We start from the raw sequence: 19,349 nt of genomic DNA, 5'->3' as shown, positions 1-19,349 counted from the left end.
GCGTTTGTGATGCTTATTTGAAAATGTTCAAATATGCTGGGTTCGAATGGGGCCAACTGAAACTTGGTCCTAAACTTTGGCTAGAGAAGTCATCTCAGAAAAATTTGGCTCACACTGCATCACGGAATTCCCAGAAATAGTTATTATCCTTTTCAAAAGAACCTTGGATGACAACACATTTTAGACAAGAAAGGAGCTTGAGGGAACAATTATTTTCTTTTTTTTAAAAAATATAAAGGTACAGATTCAATCAGATCTAGTTGAGAAAAATGGAATATATCTTACATAAGGATCTTCTACATTAGAGATTTATACCTATTCAGGCACTATAGAAGATACATATACCTTACACAGCTCATCGAAGAAAGAGTAGCTAGATGATTGTGATAAAGACATTGAGGAACAACTGAAAAACAGTTTGCAAAGAGAGAATCAGGAGGCAGAAAATGCTTCATGAAGCACAGCCCTTGGAAATTGTCCTAGAATGCAGTTTCATTTGTATTAATGTCATTTCTGGTTCAATTTCTTGAACTCCAGAACTCAGGATATGTTTGGTATTTTGGTGGTCCTTTTGTGTTTTATTGGTTACTCTAAGAATGGCAGTAATCTACAGTACACTTACTAGTAATCTGAGCAAGCTGTTCCTTCTGAGAGGAGAGCGTGTCTCCTAAGTCACACAGTTCTAGCAGAGAAGGTGGCCATTCCCTGAAACTGAGAAGGAAAACTGCTGGCTGAAGGGTGGGCAGCAGAGTCTCAAACTTAGGTTGAATGAGCTGGAGAGGTTCATGCTTCATGTTTAGCTCTTCACAAGCCTTGATGACCTTGGGGAGGGAGGTGGTATCTAGCTGGCAAATGGGCAAATTGAAGAGGGTGGTAAAGTCCTGCGGGTTCTCATTGCTCTCCTCAGACACAGTCAAAGTCACTCTGATAGAGTAACTGTATCAGACAGCATCAGGTAGTCAGAAATTTTTGAATCCTCAGCATTGATCTGGTATAGGTAGATACCTTCTGTTGCGAGCCACTGGAAAACAATATTATTATTTTGCTGTTTTATTCTTTTTCAAATATTGGTCACTTTACATATGACACAAGCCAAGCACTACCAGCTTCCCACCTTAGTTCTTTGAATGTGGAAATCCAGAATGTGTGTGATAAATGGGAGCTGACAGAGCCTGTGGACAGAACAGCCACTGCTCATTTGATCATGCTCCATGTGGCACCAAAAGGGTACACAAAGGTGAAGATCTGGGCATTGTTCCACTGCTCTCTTCATCAGTGACTCCAGGCATGTCCTTCCCTGTGGCTTGGCTCATTTCTCTATATAACACGACATTGGAAACTAGAGCTTCTTTAGGATGGAAATACTTATACTTTTCTAGCTACAGCATCATTATCAACCAGGATTCCATATTCTTCTAGGAGAAAGTTAATACTGGTGCCAAATCTGGGCTCGCTACCCTTTCCTAGCATTATAAGGATGTCTCCATCACTATCAAGGTATTTCCTCTGGACCTTAAGCTTAGCTGCAATGCATTTTCCCCTTGGCCCAGCTATAATCCACAGGCTCAACCCAATTCACTCCTCAGATGTGATTTTATCTTTTAAGTTCTGAATCTTTCAGTTGCTCCAGAGTCTCTTCTGCATGGATTTATAGCCATTGGTGGTGGCAAATATTCTCTTTCTATATGTATTCAAAATAATGGTGCTCCATCTTTCAGCTGTCAGTCTTTTGTTTCTAAGCCTCTGGCTTGATTTTGCTCCTTAGTTTATTCTGTTCACTATAATTCACTTGTAAGTAAGTTCATGTGGTATTTCTCTTTCACAGACTGGCTTGTTTCACTTAGTATAACAGTCTACACTTCCATCCATGCTGTCACAAAAGGTAAGAAGAGGAAGGAGAAGTGGGGGCTGTTTGAAAGAAAGTGAAGGGATTAGTCAAAGAACATGTATTAATGACACACGGTCATAGGCAATGGGGTGGGCATTGACTGTGGGAGTGGGGGCTGGACTGGGTGAAGGGCAAATGGGGAAGGTTAGGGCAACTGTAATGGCATAAACAATAAGCTATATTTAATTTTATTTTAAAAAGAAAAGATTAGTGTCCTCAAGGTCTTTCTCCATTGTATCCTGAGGCCCAGTGACCACCATCCTCACCAGATGCCTGCCAGCCACATGTGGCCAGATAAGCAAGGTGGTTTAGGAATGACAGAGGCTGAAAGGCACACTGGAAAGGTATGGATTTGGGCTGAGCAATTCTTTTCTTAAACTTTTCATGTTACAGAAAAGAAATTTAGTTTTGAGTAAATTGAGGAGTTTACTTACAGTTGCACAACTATTCAGTACAAAAGTAGGACACTAACTTGCTGAATAGTATTATCATCAAGTGCCCACATACTGTGCTGAGAGATTGGGTTCTGTGGTGTGTCCTGTTCATGTACACTCTTGCTGATAATGCACAGATCACCAACACAAGAGTGTGGAGTAAGTAGCTGTGTGTGGCCTGTGTTGTTTCCCATCTTCCCTTCTTTGCTTTTAGAAAAATTTTTTTCATCAGACTTGTACATGTTCCATGAGATGAGATGAACAGATTTTACTCAGTGATAGGAGAATTGATGAGTTAAAGATTATTTGGAAAGTGACCTTATATCAGATAACATGAATCTTTTATCCCCTTTTTCATGGCCCACACTTTACCTCTATTAAGGAGAAATCATAGAGCCTGTCCACAAGTGACATCCATGCACTCATTGCTGCAAGTCCTAGGGCCAAGGCTCTGACCCCAAGGGAGATCCACCCCACCCCAGCTAGAGGAACCAGGTGCTCCTGCCCTCTCTTCCCTTGTACCACAGTATTATTCTCAGTTTGCAACAGTTCCTCCACATACTCTCCAAGGCTTCAGAGTAGGTGGGAGCTGTGAACACCAGTATACCTGCTGGGAAATAGAACCCACCAACAAAGGAACTACCAACAGATAATAACAGAAGAAGGTAAAGGAGTGAGTAGAAGCCACACTAACCTCAACCCAGGACCAGTCTGAAATTACAACTAAATAAGGGAGAAATTACCCAGAACAAACAACTGAACAATAGCAAGAGAGAAGCCTCAAAACCTTGGACAGGCAGAAAAAACAGCTTCAACAAAACCTGTCCACACCTGCACAACAGAATATAAGACATGGTGTATGGAGTGACCCTTAGTTAACCAGCTGGAGGGAAGGACCCACCAAAGTAAGACCCAATGACAACCAAAACCCAAAGAGAGCCAGAGAGCCAACATAAATGACAGCCAAAGACCAGCAAGCTCATGAGATCAAGGAGACATCACTAATGAATATCACACATTCTTCTACCATAAACCCAGGGAGTCAGAACAGATCAATCTAAGAAGCTGAGGCTAACAAGAAGAGTCTCACAAACAATGGGAAGACAAAGAAAGAATCCCCAAATGAAAGGAAAGGAGGAAGCCTCAGAAAGAATGCTAAATAAAATAGAAGCAACTCAACTACCAGATATTGAGTTCAAAGCAATGGATACAAGGAAACTCAATGAGCTCACAGAGAACTCACCAAAAACTACAGGGAAACTACAATAAACTGATTGCAAACTATATCAACATGAAAAAAATGGAAATTATTAACAAGGGTCAAGAGGAAATGAAGCATATAACTTATGAATTGAAGAACATAGTAGAAGCAATCAAAAGCAGGCTACATGAAGTGGAGGTTGGAATCAGTGAGCTGGAGGACAAGGTAGAAAAAAACTCTCAGAAAGAGCAAGGAAAGGAAAAAAGACTGTAAAAGAACAAAGAAGGAGTAAGGGAACTGAAGGACAACATGAAATATAATAATATCTGTATAATAGGGATACCAGAAAGAGAAGAAGAGGAGCAAGGAATAGAAAACCTGTTTGAAATAGTAATAATGAAAAACCTAATCTGATGAGAGAAAAAGTCACACAAATCCAGGAAATGGAGAGTCCCAGTCAAGAGGAACCCAAAGAGGCCCACTTCAAGAAACATCATGATGAAAATGGCAAAATTCTAAGACAAAGAGAGAATCTTAAAGGCAGCAAGGGAGAAACAGAAAGTAACATACAAGGGAGCCCTGGTAAGACTAGGAGCTGACTTCTCAACTTAGTGGAAATACTACAAGCCAGAAGGGAATGGCAAGGAATATTTCAACTAATGAAAAGCAAAGGCCTGCAACCAAGACTACTGTACCCAGCTAGGCTCTCAATTAAAATGGAAGGCCAAATAAGGAGCTTCCCAGATAAAGGAAGCCTCAAAGAATACACCTCCTCCAAACCAGCTCTGCAAAGAATGCTAAAGGGTCTGCTTTAAGAAAAGGGGGGGAAAAGAGTGAGAGAGAGAGGAACACAAGTATGAAAAGTGTCAATGAATAAGTACCTATCAATATAGCCTTAAAAGTAAATGGATTAAATGCTCTAATTAAAAGACATGGAATAGCTAAATGGATAAGAAGGCATGACCCACACATATGCTGCCTATAAGAGACCAACCTCAGGACAAAAGACCCACACAGTTTGAAACTGAGGGCTGGAAACAAATATTCCAAGCAAATTGTCAGGGAAAAAAACTGGGGTAGCAATACTCATATCAGACAAAATAGACTTCAAAAAAAGGGCCATAAGCAGAGACCCAGAAGGACACTTCATAATACTCAAGGGAAGAATCTATCAAGAAGACATAAACATTGCAAATATATATATACATCCAACATAGGAGCACAGAAATACATAAAGAAAATCTTGGAGGACTTAAAGAAAGACATTGGTAACAACACAATTATAGTAGGGGATTTTAACACCCCACTGTCAAAAATGGATAGATCTTCCAAACAAAATATCAACAAAGATATTGTGCAACTAAATGATGAATGAAATCAAATGGACTTAACTGATATAATAGAGCCCTTCATCTCAAAGAAGCTAAATACATATTCTTTTCAAATGCACATAAAATATTTTTGAAGATAGATCACATGATAGGACACAAAACAAGCCTTAACAAATTCAAGAAAATTGAAATCCTATCAAGCATTTTTCTTTGACCACAAAAAACTAAAAGTAGAAACCAACCTCAAGGAAAAAAATCCCAAACACTCAAACTCATGAAGATTGAATAACATGCTATTAAACAATGAATGGGTCAAGAATGAGATTAAGGAAGAAATCAAAAAGTTTCTGGAAACAAACAAAAATGAACTCACAACAACACAAACCTTATGGGATACAGTGAAGGCAGTACTGAAAAGGAAGTTCATAGCAATACAGGCCTATGTAAAAAAGATAGAAACATTTCAAATAAACAACCTAACCGTATACCTACAAGAACTTGAGAAACAACAACAAAGACAACCCAGAGCAAACAGAAGGAAGAAAATAACTGAGATCAGAGGAGAATTAAATGACACAGAGACTAAAAGCAGAATTCTAAGGATCAATGAACCCAGGAGCTGGTCCTTTGAAAAGATAAACAAAATTGACACGACTTCAAGCAGGTTCATTAAGAAAAAAAAGAGAGAACCCAAATAAACACAATCAGAAATGAAAGAGGAGAGATTACAACTGACACCACAGAAATACAAAAGATTGTAAGAAATTACTATGAACTATATGCCAAGAAATTTGAAAACCTAGGTGAAATGGGCAAATTTCTAGAAAAATACAATCATCCAAAACTGGATGAAGAAGAAGTATAAAGTCTGAACAGACCAATAACAACTGGGGAAATTGAAGCAGTAATTAAAAAACTCCCAATGCACAAAAGTCCTGGACCAGATGGTTTCACAGAATTCTACAAACCATTTAAAAATAAGCTAACTCCTATCCTTCACAGATTATTCTAAAAAATCCCAGAAGATGGAAGACTCCCAAACTCTATGAAGCCAACATCATCCTAACCCTAAAAAAAGACAAAGATACAACAAAGACAGAAAAGTTCAGGCCAATATTGTTGATGAACATAGACACTAAAATCCTCAACAAAATATTGGCAAACAATATCCAGGAATATGTTAGAGAGATCATACACCATGATCAAGTGGGATACATCCCAGGGATGTAAGGATGGTACAATATTTGCAAATCAATAAACATAATACATCACATAAGCAAAATGTAAGACAAAATCACATGATCATAGCAGTAGATATGGAAAAAGCATTTGATAAGGTATAGAACCCATTGATGACAAAAAACACTTAACAAAGTGAGAATAGAGGGGGCATTCCTCAACATAATAAATAAGCCATATATGAGACACCTACAGCTAACATCATACTCAATGGACAAATCTTAGAGCTTTCCCATTAAGATCAGGAACAAGACAAGGATGTCTGCTTTCACCATTTCTATTCAACATAGCATTGGATGTCCTAGCCACAGCAATCAGACAAGAAAAAGAAATAAAAGCCATCCAGATTGGAAAGGAGGAAGCAAAACTGTCATTGTTTGCAGATGACATGATAGAGTACATAGAATATCTTTTGACTCCACCAAAAACCTGCTTGACCTCATAAGTGAATTTGGCAAAATAGCAGAATACAGTGTCAATATTCAGAAATCAAAGCCATTTTTGTACACCAATAATGAAAGATTAGAAACAGAAGTCAGGAAAAAAATCTCATTTGATATAGCAGCAAGAAAAATTAAGTACCTAGGAATAAACCTAGCCAACAATTTAAAGACCTGTACTCAGAAAACTACACAAAGAAATCAAGGAAGACACAAACAAATGGAAGCATGTACTATGCTCATGATGGGAAGAATTAACATCATCAAAATGGCCATACTACCCAAAGCAATTTATAGATTTAATGCAATCCCTATTAAAGTACCAATAACAGATTTCACAGACACAGCACAAACATTTCAAAAATTTATGTGGAATCATAAACAACCCCAAATAGCAGTATCAAGTCTGAGAAAGAAGAACAAAGTAGGAGAGATCACAGTACCTGGTATCAAACTCTATTACAAGGCCAAAGTAATCAAAACAGCCTGATATTGGCATAAGAACAGACACATAGACCAATGGAACAGAACAGAGAGCCCAGAAATGCACCCAAGTCTCTATGAACAATTAATATTTGACAAAGGGGGAAGAAGCATAAAATGGAGTAAAAATAGCCTCTTCAACAAGTGGTGTTGGGAGATCTGGACAGATACCTGCAGAAAAATGAAACTCAATCACCAACTTACACTATACATAAAAATAAATTCAAAGTGGATAAAAGACTTAAATATAAGTCATGAAAAGTACTAAAGGAAAACATCAAGTCATGAAATTTAAAGACCTACAACCAAGATGGCTCTATCCAGCAAAGCTTTCATTTAGAATGGAAGGGCAGATAAAGTGCTTCTCAGATAAGATCAAATTCAAGGAGTTCATCATCACCAAGCCATTATTATATGAAATGTTAAAGGGACTTATCTAAGAAAAAGAAGATAAAAAAAGATGAACAGTGAAAGGACAGCAAACTCACAGTTATTGACACAGGAGTGAACCATAGACATGAAGATCACATGGAGGGTTAGAAACAGGGGAGTGGGAGAAGGAGAAGGGGGGAGAAGGTACAGAAAATAAGTAGCACAGACAGTAGGTAGAAAATAGGGGGAAGGCAAGAATAGTATGGGAAATATAGAATCTAAAGAACTTGAGACACATGTTCATGAACTAAAGGGGGGAGAATGGTGGGGGAGGGGTGTGCAGGGTGGAGGGGAATGAAGTGGGGAAAACAGTTGTTCTAGGGGGAAAATAGAACAACCGTAATGGCATAATCAATAAAATATATTAAAAAGAAAACATCAGCAGGAAAATTTCAGACATTCCATGCAGCAACATCTTCACCAATATGTCCCCTAAAGCAAGGGACATAAAGGAAAGAATAAACAAATGGGACCTCATTCAATTAAAAAAACTTCTGCATGGCTAAAGGAAACAACATTAAAATGAAAAGAGAAACAAGTATATGGGAAAACATGTTTGCCAATGATACCTTGGACAAGGGTTTGATCTCCAAAATATATAAAAAGCTCACATGAGTCTATTCCAGGAAGATAAACAACCCAATTTAAAATGGGCAAAGGACTTGAACAGACACCTCTCCGAGGAAGACATACAGAGGGTCCAGAGACATATGATAAGATGCTCAGCATCACTAGCCATCAGAGAGATGCAAATTAAAGCCACAGTGAGTTACCACTTCACACCAGTGAGAATGGCCATCATAAACAAATCAACAAACAAGTGTTGAAGAGGATGTGCAGAAAAGTGAACCCTAGTGCACTGTTGCTGGGAATGCAGACTGGTATAGCCTCTGTGGAAAACACAGTGGAATTTCCTCAGAAAACTAAAAAAGAAACTGTCTTTTGACCTGGCAATCCCACTGCTAGGATTATATTCTAAGAGCCCTGAAACACCAATGGAAAAGAACCTATGCACCCCAATATTCATAGCAGCATGATTTACAACAGCCATGTTCTGGAAGCAACCTAGGTGCCCATCAGTAAGTGAGTGGATCAAAAATTATGGTACATTTACACAGTGGAATATTATGCAGCAGAGAGAAAGAAGGAGCTCCTACTCTTTGTGCAAGCATGGATGGAACTGTGAGCATTATGCTAAGTGAAATAAGCCAGGCAGTGAAGGACAAATACCATATGATCTCACCTTTAACTTGAACCTAATCAACAAATATGCAAACAAACAAAATATAACCAGAGACATTGAAATTAAGAACAATCTGAGAGTAATCAGAGGGGATAGGAGGGGATTATTAGGGAGAGAGGGGAAGGGTTTTCAGGAAAAACTATAAAGACACATGGACAGAACCAAGGTGGGGTGGAAGCAAGGAAGGGTGGTGGGGTTGACTGCAGGGGAGAATGGTAGCAAATTCAGACAACTGTAATCGAACAACAATAAAATAATTTAAAAAAGAAATCACAAAGGTGTTAAGTATTAATTACACCTTTCAGTTAATGCCTGAAACTTGAATATCTACCTTATATAGTCTAGAATTAGATTATTTAAAAAATGATATAATTAAGATACAATATATTATCTGTGTTCATTTTGATGTGGTTTATATCATTTTAATGTTTTATTACGAATATTGTCAAAGATAGAAAAATTTGAAATACATGTATAGTCAGCCCCCACATTTTATCACTTAGACTCAAGGTTGACTGAGATTTATGAAACTACAGATTTTGTTTGTCACCAACAATCAAAAAATTTCTTCCATCATTTATTTAAATTATTTTAGGGTCCTCATTGTCTCTTTCCTCTTGTTATAGAACTGCAAAAATTCTGTATTAGACCTCTTGATGTTGTCCCATAAGTTCCTGAGGCACTATTATTTTTAATCTTATTCTTTTTCTTCAGTTTGCATAATTTTTACTTCTTTGTCTTAGAGACCAATAATTCTTCTGTAATTTACAATATGCTGAGAAGCTCATCATTGAATTTTTAATTTCAAAATTTGTTATTAAAGAGGCTATCTTTACTCCATTTTTTGTTACTGCCCCCTTTGTCGAATATTAATTGACTGTAGAGAGTTGAGTTGATTTCTGGGCTCTCCATTCTAATCCATTGGTCTATGTGCCTGTTTTTATGCCAGTACCAGGCTGTTTTGATTACAGTGGCTTTGTAATACAGTTTGGTATCAGGTATTGTGATCCCCCCTACTTTGTTCTTCTTTCTCAAAAGAGCAGCTGCTATTCGGGCTCGTTTATGGTTCCATATAAATTTTTGAAGTGTTCTATGTCTGAAATATGCCATTGGTACTTCAATAGGTATTGCATTGAATCTGTATATTGCTCTGGGTAGTATGGACATTTTGATGATGTTAATTCTTCCAATCCATGAACAAGGTATATGTTTCCATTTGTTTGTGTCTTCCTTGATTTCTTTCTTCAGGGCTGTGTAGCTTTCTGCATACAGGTTTTTTTACCTCCTTAGTTAGGTTTATTCCCAGATATTTTATTTTTCATTTTGCTATATCGAATGGGATTTTTTCCTTGATTTCTGCTTCTGCTGATTCATTGTTGGTATACAAAAATGCCTTTGATTTCCAGATATTGACTTTGCAACCCGCTGTTTTGCCAAATTAATTAATTAGTTTGAGCAGTTTTTGGGTAGAGTCTATAGGATTTTCCATGTACACTATCATGTCTTCTGCAAACAGTGACAGTTTATAATAGCCAAGAGTTGGAAGCAACCTAGGTGCCCATCAGTAATTGAATGGATCAAAAAATTGTGGTACATATACACAATGGAATTCTATGCAGCAGAGAGAAAGAAGGAACTACTACCCTTTGCAACAACATGGATGGAACTGGAAAGCATTATGCTGAGTGAAATAGGCCAGGTGTTGAAAGACAAATACCATATGATCTCACCTTTAACAGGAAGCTAAACAACAAAACAAATAAGCAAGCAGAATAAAAACAAAGACACTGAAATAGAGAACAAGGGGACAGTGACCAGAGGGGAGAGGGAAGGGAATTTAAGGGGAAAAAGGGGGAGAGATTTGGAGGAACAAATAGGAAGGACACAGGGATGAGAACTAAGGGGGGTGGAAATGGGAGGGAGGTGGGGAGCACGGGGCGGGGGAGGCTGGGATGGGAGAAATAGACAAAAAAACTGTACTTGAAAAATAACTAAATAAAATTTAAAAAAAGAATTTATTAGCTCTAAAATTTCAAATTGTTTGTTTTTCTAGTTTTAATTTCTCTTCTATTTCCTATCTTTTCCTTCACTATGACTACTCTGATATACTTTTGTATAGTTGAAATAGCTACTTTAAATTTCTTGCCTGCTAATTTCAATGTCTGAATCATTTTGGAGTCAACATTCTTCATCAATTGCCTTTTCTCTTGAGTCGGATAATAGTTTCATATTAATTTATTGAATAGTTTTGAATTATATTCTGGACAAATGATATATTGTAGACACTTAGGATTCTGTAATATTTCTCTAAGAATACTGATTTTTAGTTTTAGGCAGATAACTTGATTGGACTCAAACTCCAAAACTGCAAACTCTGCATGGAAGCTGCCATTTCAGTTCAGTTACGTTAGCCTTAGCTGGTCTGTCTGCCAGATGTCCGCCATGTGCATATATATATAGCTTGGGAGCTAACAAAAGGCTTAGATAAATTGTATTCACAATATTTGAACATCGTGCTCTCTTTTTTTCTGGAATTATCTAGTTCCTCAGTTCCCAGCTTCAGTGGACAACCCTATCTCTGCTATCATGTTTTTCAAGCTAATAACACAGCGTGTTTATATGAGTTTTAGCTGCTTCACATGGTATGGACTATGGCTTGTCCTCAGGTGCAGAGTCATACAAATGGGAAATTTATTTTTGTTTTCATTGTGCAAGTGTCACCCACCTCCCAGTATCTGTTTGATTTAGTTCTGCTCTATCTAATGTAAAATGTAAAAAGTTGCTTTTTACAATTTGTCCAGAGTTTGTAGTCATTGTCTGTGGTGGAATGGTATGGTAGGAGTGACTTGGCTATTAGTACAAGTGGAGTCCTCTCAGTCATTGAGTTTTGACATTTGTATACATGCACCCTTGTTAACTTCATCCAAAACAAAGTATATAGCATTTCCATCTGCACAGATAACTTTTTCTGCTCCATCCAAGTCAAGCTTTTCTCTCAACCACTGTCTGATTCCCATGACCATTGATTAGTTTTGTCTGAATTTGGATTTTGTATAAATGGGGTCATATTATATGTAACAGTTGTGCCTGGCTTCTGTCTTTTGGAATGATGTTTTGAGATTTGCCCAGGTTGCTGTTTGTACCAGTTCTTTGAATACTCTTCTAGTGTGTGGATCTGCCGCACTTTGTGGATCCATGTTCCTGTTAAAAAACACTTGGGCTGTTTTCGGCATTTGGCTATTATGAATGAAGCTGTGTTGTGACTATTATTGTGTAAATCAGTAGTTTTTTAGGCATACATTATCATTCTCTTATGTAAATAGGTAGGTGGGGAATTGCGGGAAGTCAAACAGTTCTGCAGGGTAGCTGACCATCATACATTCTTATCATAAGTGGATGAGCATTCAAGATCTGCTGCATCCTTGTCAACACCTGTTGTGGTCAGAATTTTTAATTTTAGCATTATAGTGAGTGTAAAGTGGTAATTTATTGGTCATTTCCTGATAAATAATGATGTTGAAAACTTTTTCATGTGCTTATTGTCTACTTGTATATATTCTTGTGGAATGTGTCTGTTGAAACTTTTGCAAATATTTATTGCATTTTGTAAATTAGTGACTTGTAGTAACTCTTTATATATTCTGGGTATATGTCCTTGGCCAGATACATATTACAAACATTTTTCTCTCAGTCTATTTACTTTCTTAATGGAATCTTTTGATAATAAGACATTTTTAATTTTGATACAGTCCAATTTATTCATTGTTTTCTTTTATGATAGTGCTTTTCCTGTCCTATTCAAGAAATCTTTGCCTATCCAAGATTGATTTCAATCATATGATAGTGAATATTGGTAGGTTTCTAAATTTTCCCTTCCTTGAGCTTTGAAACTTTGTATGTTGTCTTTTTTATTCAGTGAAAAAATATTTTTCAGGGTAAAAATAGATAATTTTGGCAGCTGTTTAGAGCTTTAGGCAAGACAGCTAAAAAATTAAATAATGTTTATATAGTGGCTTGCATGAAAAGATACTTAATAGATGATAATAAAAGTAAATCAACTTAATACTTCCTGTAGCAAACCTTGTCCAGTAGGTTGAAAATTGCTGACTTACTGCTGCCAATCCAAATGGTGATGTGTTTAGAATGGGTCCAGGAGCACTGGTCTGCACAGCTGTTGTGCTGAGGCACACAGGGCTTAGCACTGAATTCACAGATGCATCCATTCTGCCAAAATATATGGAGAGGCACCTCACCTCAGCTCTTGCTTAAAGGATGACAATACTTCTGCCTCAATAATGATAATGTCAAGATTAAAAAAAAAACCCTTAAACTGCTTATTTTCTGCTGAATGATTAGTCTCCAAACTCCACGAAGTAGTAAAACAACCTCCAAGTAGAAGCACCATGAAGTACTTTTAGACTGAATAGTAGATAAAATTCTGAATATGCCAATTTAGCATGTGCCCAGTGGGTATTTATTCCCAAATACCAATTTATAATGAAAATTGGTGTTTTCTAGGGCTGCACTGGAGTTCACGAGGCTGATTGTAAGCATGATTATTGCAGAATGAAAGTTCTCCCCAGAGTCCTAGCTTTTACAGTGCCTAGTCTAGAAGGGCCTTTTGGAAATGGACCTGAGATGTGATGGACTAGAGTAGAGCAGCTGTGGTTTAGGACAAAGTATATGATCACAAAGTCTCTATCATCTTGTTTCCTTGCCTCAATTTTGTGTTTAGACCTTAAGTAAACTTTTTTCCATAAACATATTTGATTTATTCTCAAGCCTGGCCCTCTTCTACTTGTATCCTCAACAAAATCTTCTCCCATTCTATCTTCTGTAGCTCAGGACCCATAACACTCTCAATAACGGTTAAAGACATATTCTAGGTTCTTTTGTCTCTAGTTCCTTACACACTAACATTAGATATAGGTTCTTATACCCATTTTACAATTAACAAGTTCAGATTCATTAAGAAACTTCCAAAGCCACCCAGCTGGGTAGTGGCTGTTTGGGGATTCAGTCTGTCTATGAGCAAAGCCTGCACCTTTCCCTACTGCACCACACTGCGTCCCTGGTTCAAGGGCACCAAAAAATTTACTGCAATGGAAGGAAATTCCAGTTTAAACTGTTGTCAAGGTAAGTCACATATGCTGTCTTTATATTAGTCAGTTTGATAAACTGTAAACAGCTTCCTAGATATTTTCTGTTGTTTCTATGGTAAACGTTGAGTTACAGGTTTATAATTTTTCTGGTCCATCTTATTGCTCCTTTCCACGGTGGGTGTTTAGCTATGTCACTAAATCACTTTTGGTGAGAACAGAGAATACAGTTACTTGTAGTTTGACTTATGCAGGTTTGGACTGAAAAAATTGGGCAAATAGCTGCATCTTCTTCATTTAGTTTATCTTTTGTTGAACTTGTAGAAAGAGAAGTTTAAGAAATAAAACAAAGTAAAACACAGAAATGGTTAGAAAGAACAAGGAAGCCATCTAATTTGGTTTGTTTTCTCAAGTTGACTATTTGAGTCTAGCAGTCTAAAGATAAAGAATTTTAATGATAGAGACCTAGAAATATGTGTTGTGCTATTTTGAGTCTATTTCATTAAAACGTAAGATTGCTGAAGGTACAAAGAGAAAGTTTTTGTTGTTTAAAATAACATCTAATATTGATGATCTTTTCAAAATTGCTCAAAATTACCGTTTAACTCAGAGAATTTTATGTCTGGATACCAGAAGATATGGTGATGTTTTTTATTCTTTTTAAAATTTCTTTTTTACAGATAAAGGACAACAACACACACTACACTGTCCACATGGCCTTTCATTGTGTTCTATTGCAGGAAATTAGCTAACATGCTTGGAATGTGCAATCTTTCCCCACTCATGGTTTTTGCTTTTCATCTTTTACAGAAAGGATTGTTTTTAGTATTCCACCGGGGGCACATCAGTGGGGTCACTATCACAACTGGGTGATACAGTACTTTCTGTTACATTGATAGGACAGTGCACAAAAGGGTTTCAACCTTCTCTGTGTAGCTAACTAGGTATCAATAGATATTTTAAAAGCAAAGAATAGACATTTTATTATCATCAGGCTTGTTGTGAGTACTAGCAATTGGTAACTCTGGTTCTGCACTAGAAAAGTGTATTTCCAGATATAACTAGTTCAAAAAGGAGCTTTTCCTTGCCTAATATTTAATTCAAAATTTGTGTTCTGTGCCTGCTTTGGCAGCACATATATAAAACTTGTGTTCCTAGCTCAGCACCTCTGCTATGTATACATCCCCTCACCTCCATGCGATATGTGGTATTGTTTATCCATGAAGGGTTTTTCATCAGTAACAGGTTTAGTGAGCTATCTCTGTTGAAAGTGTCCTTGGATTCAGGAACACCACAGAGCCAGTATGATCTGAATAAATTCTTCATTCAAAATTCATATTTCCCTTAGGCAGCTGAGTATTTAATAATAATAAAGTGGTCTCACCTTTGGAAGAGGCTAAACATAAGTGAGATAAGTTAAGTGAAAATATTCAGAATTATAAAACTGAGGATAAATTTTATGTTTTCTCTATTCATAGATCCTCTGTATTATGCTCCAGTATTTTAGGCCTATAGCCATGTAGGAAATGAATGAGGAAGATTGGTAACCAATTGGGTTACTTGAAGAGTTGAAGTAAAATTTACATCCGTAGGTTTTTTTAAATTTTCTTTTTAAATTAAATTTGTTGGGGTGACATTGGTTAACAAGATTATAAAGGTTTCAAGTGTACAGTTCTGTGACACAGCATCTGCATATTGCACTGTGCGCCCACCACCCAAAGTCAAATTATCTTCCTCTTTGATATCCTTTACACTTTACCACCTCCTACTCCCCTGCTCTCTGGTAACCACCACACTGTTGTCTGTGTCTATGAGTTTTTATTTTTCTTGTTCATTTGTTACTTTCAGTTTTATATCCCACATATGAGTAAAAACATATGGTTCTTCACTTGTTCTCACTGATTTCACTTAACATGATATTCTCAAGGTCCATCCATGCTGCCATAAATGGCAGTATTTCATCTTTTCTTATGGCTGAGTAGTAGTGCACTGTATATATGTACCACAACTTCTTTACAACCCAGCTATTTCTCTTCTGAGTATCTACCCTATAATTTATTAACCAAGATATATGCACCCCTAAGTTCATTGCAGCATTATTCATGGTGGCCAAGACATGAAAACAACCCAAATGTCCTTTGATAGATGATTGGATAAAGAAGACAACTAGGTTTTTTAATAAGTCAATGCTTACTCTGCTTTCAACAAAGTGATTCTGTGGCGTGTTATTTCTTGCAGAAAAGGAAGAGCAGAGATAAATGTGTGAGTATCTGTACCAATGCGTGAGGGAGACTGAAAACTGGTAAGAAGTGTGAGAGAATCAGTAAGGCAGAAATGGATGGATAAGAAGGGAAAGGGATGTTAGAGTAAAAATGACAGTGAAGCTGAACATATTCTCTCTCTCATTTTTGTCTAAATTCATTTTCGGCTCTGAGATGCTGCGGTCATTTCTTTGAGTGCGCTGATATTTTCCTCTAGTGAGATATATAAAGAAATGACCAAACAGGTATTTGTTTCTTTTGACAAGTGGCTCTACTACGTTCTGAGGAGGTCAACACAGCAGAGCAAGTAAGTTCCTGGGAGCACCGGGCCCAGTACTTGGGATATAGATGGAGGCTGGCATTTCCAACCCACCATTTAGTCAGAGAGGCAACTCCGTCCTCCTACCTCTTTAATGATAATACATTCCTTTCCCTTTAAACACTTGTCTTTGGATTTGGATAACTTCTGCCCACCTTAACTCCCATCAATCAGGCTTTACGTAACAGCACTGTGTTCACTTCCCAAAATGAAGCCTGTTCTTCAGAACAGCTATAAGTAGAACATGTTCAGAAAGAAAAGTGGATGTCAAACACTGTTTGTCATACCCTAGTTACACCTAGACTTTTAGAAGTAATACACAGTCCGATAGTAGCTGGATAAAAATGGAATATTTAAGTGAAGAAAGTCTAAAATTTCACAGAAAAAGAAGAAATTTCCCTTATACTAAGACCTACTATCCAAAAGTATCCCTGAAAATGGAAAACTTAAATTCCACCAAAACTTTTGTGATCGTGTTAACTAAACTTATGTAATGAGTAGAGCTAGAAATACAGCAATTCTCATGATTGACTTAATGAGCTTCGAAACCCAGATGCTTACAAATATGTAAGGTGGTTTTCTAATTTAGTTTGAAACTAGAACTGTTTCTGCCTTCCCACCAACCCCATTTCTATTGTGAGACTTGTATTCATGAGAGTTTAATCTCATGTGATGGCATTATGGGACCAATGTGGGAACCATTATTATGTCACCCATACATGTTGGCTCTTGCACTGTGTGCTCTCTGGTGAGTAGGGTCAAATTTGTCCTTCAGTCACCAAATCTGATTTTGGAGATGACACTGTATCCTGGACATGAGGTGGGCACAAACTGCTGAGTTAAACAATTAGCCAGGAGACAGAGAGACTCGAACAAGTTCTGGATACTCAAACAGGGATGAGGCAGATGGCATGTGGATACAGCTGAATGGCATGAAAAAAACATACTTGTCTGCAAAGTTTCAAAAGCGTAACTATAATTGTACATTTCAATATTTTTGAAGCTTCTTGAAGCTATATCTACTTCATTTTAAACTGCACAGAGCAGTAATAAAGCCCCAATACTTTTATAATAAAGGCCATATACAATTTTATTATTTCTCTGGAGTAAAAAATAAACACATAGGTATCATAGCTTTTCCCACTGATCATGATACATTATCTTTAACCTGTGTTGTCAACTAATCTTTTTTTCATTACATGTGTGCTTATAGTAATATTTAAATTCAGATAATTGAAAATAATATAGAAAATAAATTTACTTTCAGCCCAGTGATTAGTATGGATGCTTATAAGAGTATAAACTGTTTATGTACAAATCACCACTCATTTGTTGGCTAAGAATATTGATTGTCCATGAAAGACTATTAGATTGTCATTACAGTTTTAAATATAAAACAAAAAAATTGAATCAGCAAAATTGACCATGAAGAATCTCAGACTCTACAGATGCAGACAACATTCTAATTTTCAAGTTGTTTTTTTTTTCCTGTAAATCTTTCCCATAATATATCTTTATGAACTGTCTGTTTCGTCCTATTCTAGCTCTTAATCAGGCCAAGCCCACCTTGGAGAGGTAAACATCTTTAAAAGGTAGAATATAGTAAAGCTTATTTAAACTAAGCACTAGCTAAGAATAAACAGGTCATAAATTATAAAGAATAAAGAAATAAATATAATAAGAACTAAAGAATACAGAAAAGTAAGAGTAAATCAACAAATAATTTTTTAAATAATTTTTGTTCCTATAGGACTATTTCTATATACTCCACACATAAAAGTGAACAAAAATGATACTAAGTAGAAACCCTAGAAAAAGAAATGGAGCAAAATTCCTAATTTTGGAATCCAATGTTTCAGGAAAATTCCAGTGAAATTGTATCTGGAGTGAATCCTGTACCTATTACCAGATAAATTTGTTATGAAGGGGAGTTGAAGTTTTGTGAATTCATTTTGTGACCTTTAGATTGAATTAAGCCTGAGAAATTTCTAAATTTCTGCCAGGGCTGAATAGCTCTTTGTGATAAAGCCATTAGCTTGTCAACTAAGATATCACTAAAATTTTCAGGAAGAATAAGTAGAGAAATATGAGGCAATCATACTTTGCATGGGTAGCTGAAAATATTTTTTAGCTTAATCTAGCCATTAAATAAAAATGAGTAAGGTATGGACATTATTTCAGAGCATTAACATTATCTCTGGGAATTTCTCTTCTTTAGACAAACTAGATGTACATTACCAATATTCTACAAGATAAAATAGGATCTGACAAGGTATTTTTCTGACTTGTGATCTTAGTTATATAAAAGTTATATAAAGGTATAAAATTACCATTTTCACTTGCCTATTTAAAACACTGCTTTTATGGAAGTAAGAAGTAAGTTTATTTGAAAGTAGAATTATCCAGAAAATAAGTAAGATACGGTTGCTGAATAAAGAAAAAAAATTTTTAAATTCAACATTTTTAAATTTTGAATTTTGTTTTATTTCACATTGATATTTTTTAAACAATAGCAAAGTACTTTTTTTTTAAAACATGGCTCTACTCTAAGCCAATACTTCCTGGCCCATGGGAGAAAATTCTCTTTTAATGGACATACAGCCCTTACTCTGCTCTATTCAATGTGGTCTGTTTCTTCTCCTATCAGAAAAAGAAAGGTTGTCTACTAAGCCACAAATCATTCGTAATTCTTTGTACTGACATCTCTTTTAGTGTGTTTTAAGAAACAGATATCTTTTTTAGTGCTTTTCTCCCTCCTCAAACTTTCCTCCAGTGCCTGCAGAGCTCTTTGAGGACAGGGGCCTGGCAAAGTTTCATATTTATATGTCGTTTTCTGTCTATCACTGCGTCTGGTACATGGGGAACATGCAACACATTTTACTGACTGTAAATGAACGACTTCTGCGGCTCAGCAATAGTGGACAGAAACCCCAATGGATGTGAAGGTGTAGTGATATTCAGGAGGCAGTACTGAAACTA

General features: G+C 36.6%; 1 pseudogene; it reads right to left on the bottom strand.

The window, feature by feature from the left end:
• Positions 1–479: 479 nt before the first annotated feature.
• On the bottom strand, positions 480–2,148 carry LOC119045421 (intraflagellar transport protein 52 homolog; annotated as a pseudogene).
• Positions 2,149–19,349: the final 17,201 nt, after the last annotated feature.

The sequence above is a fragment of the Artibeus jamaicensis genome, unplaced genomic scaffold (genome assembly GCF_021234435.1).
Source record: "Artibeus jamaicensis isolate MK-2021 breed Jamaican fruit bat unplaced genomic scaffold, CSHL_Jam_final contig_482, whole genome shotgun sequence".
Lineage (NCBI taxonomy): Eukaryota > Metazoa > Chordata > Mammalia > Chiroptera > Phyllostomidae > Artibeus > Artibeus jamaicensis.
This window is presented reverse-complemented; position numbering and strand designations above follow the sequence as displayed.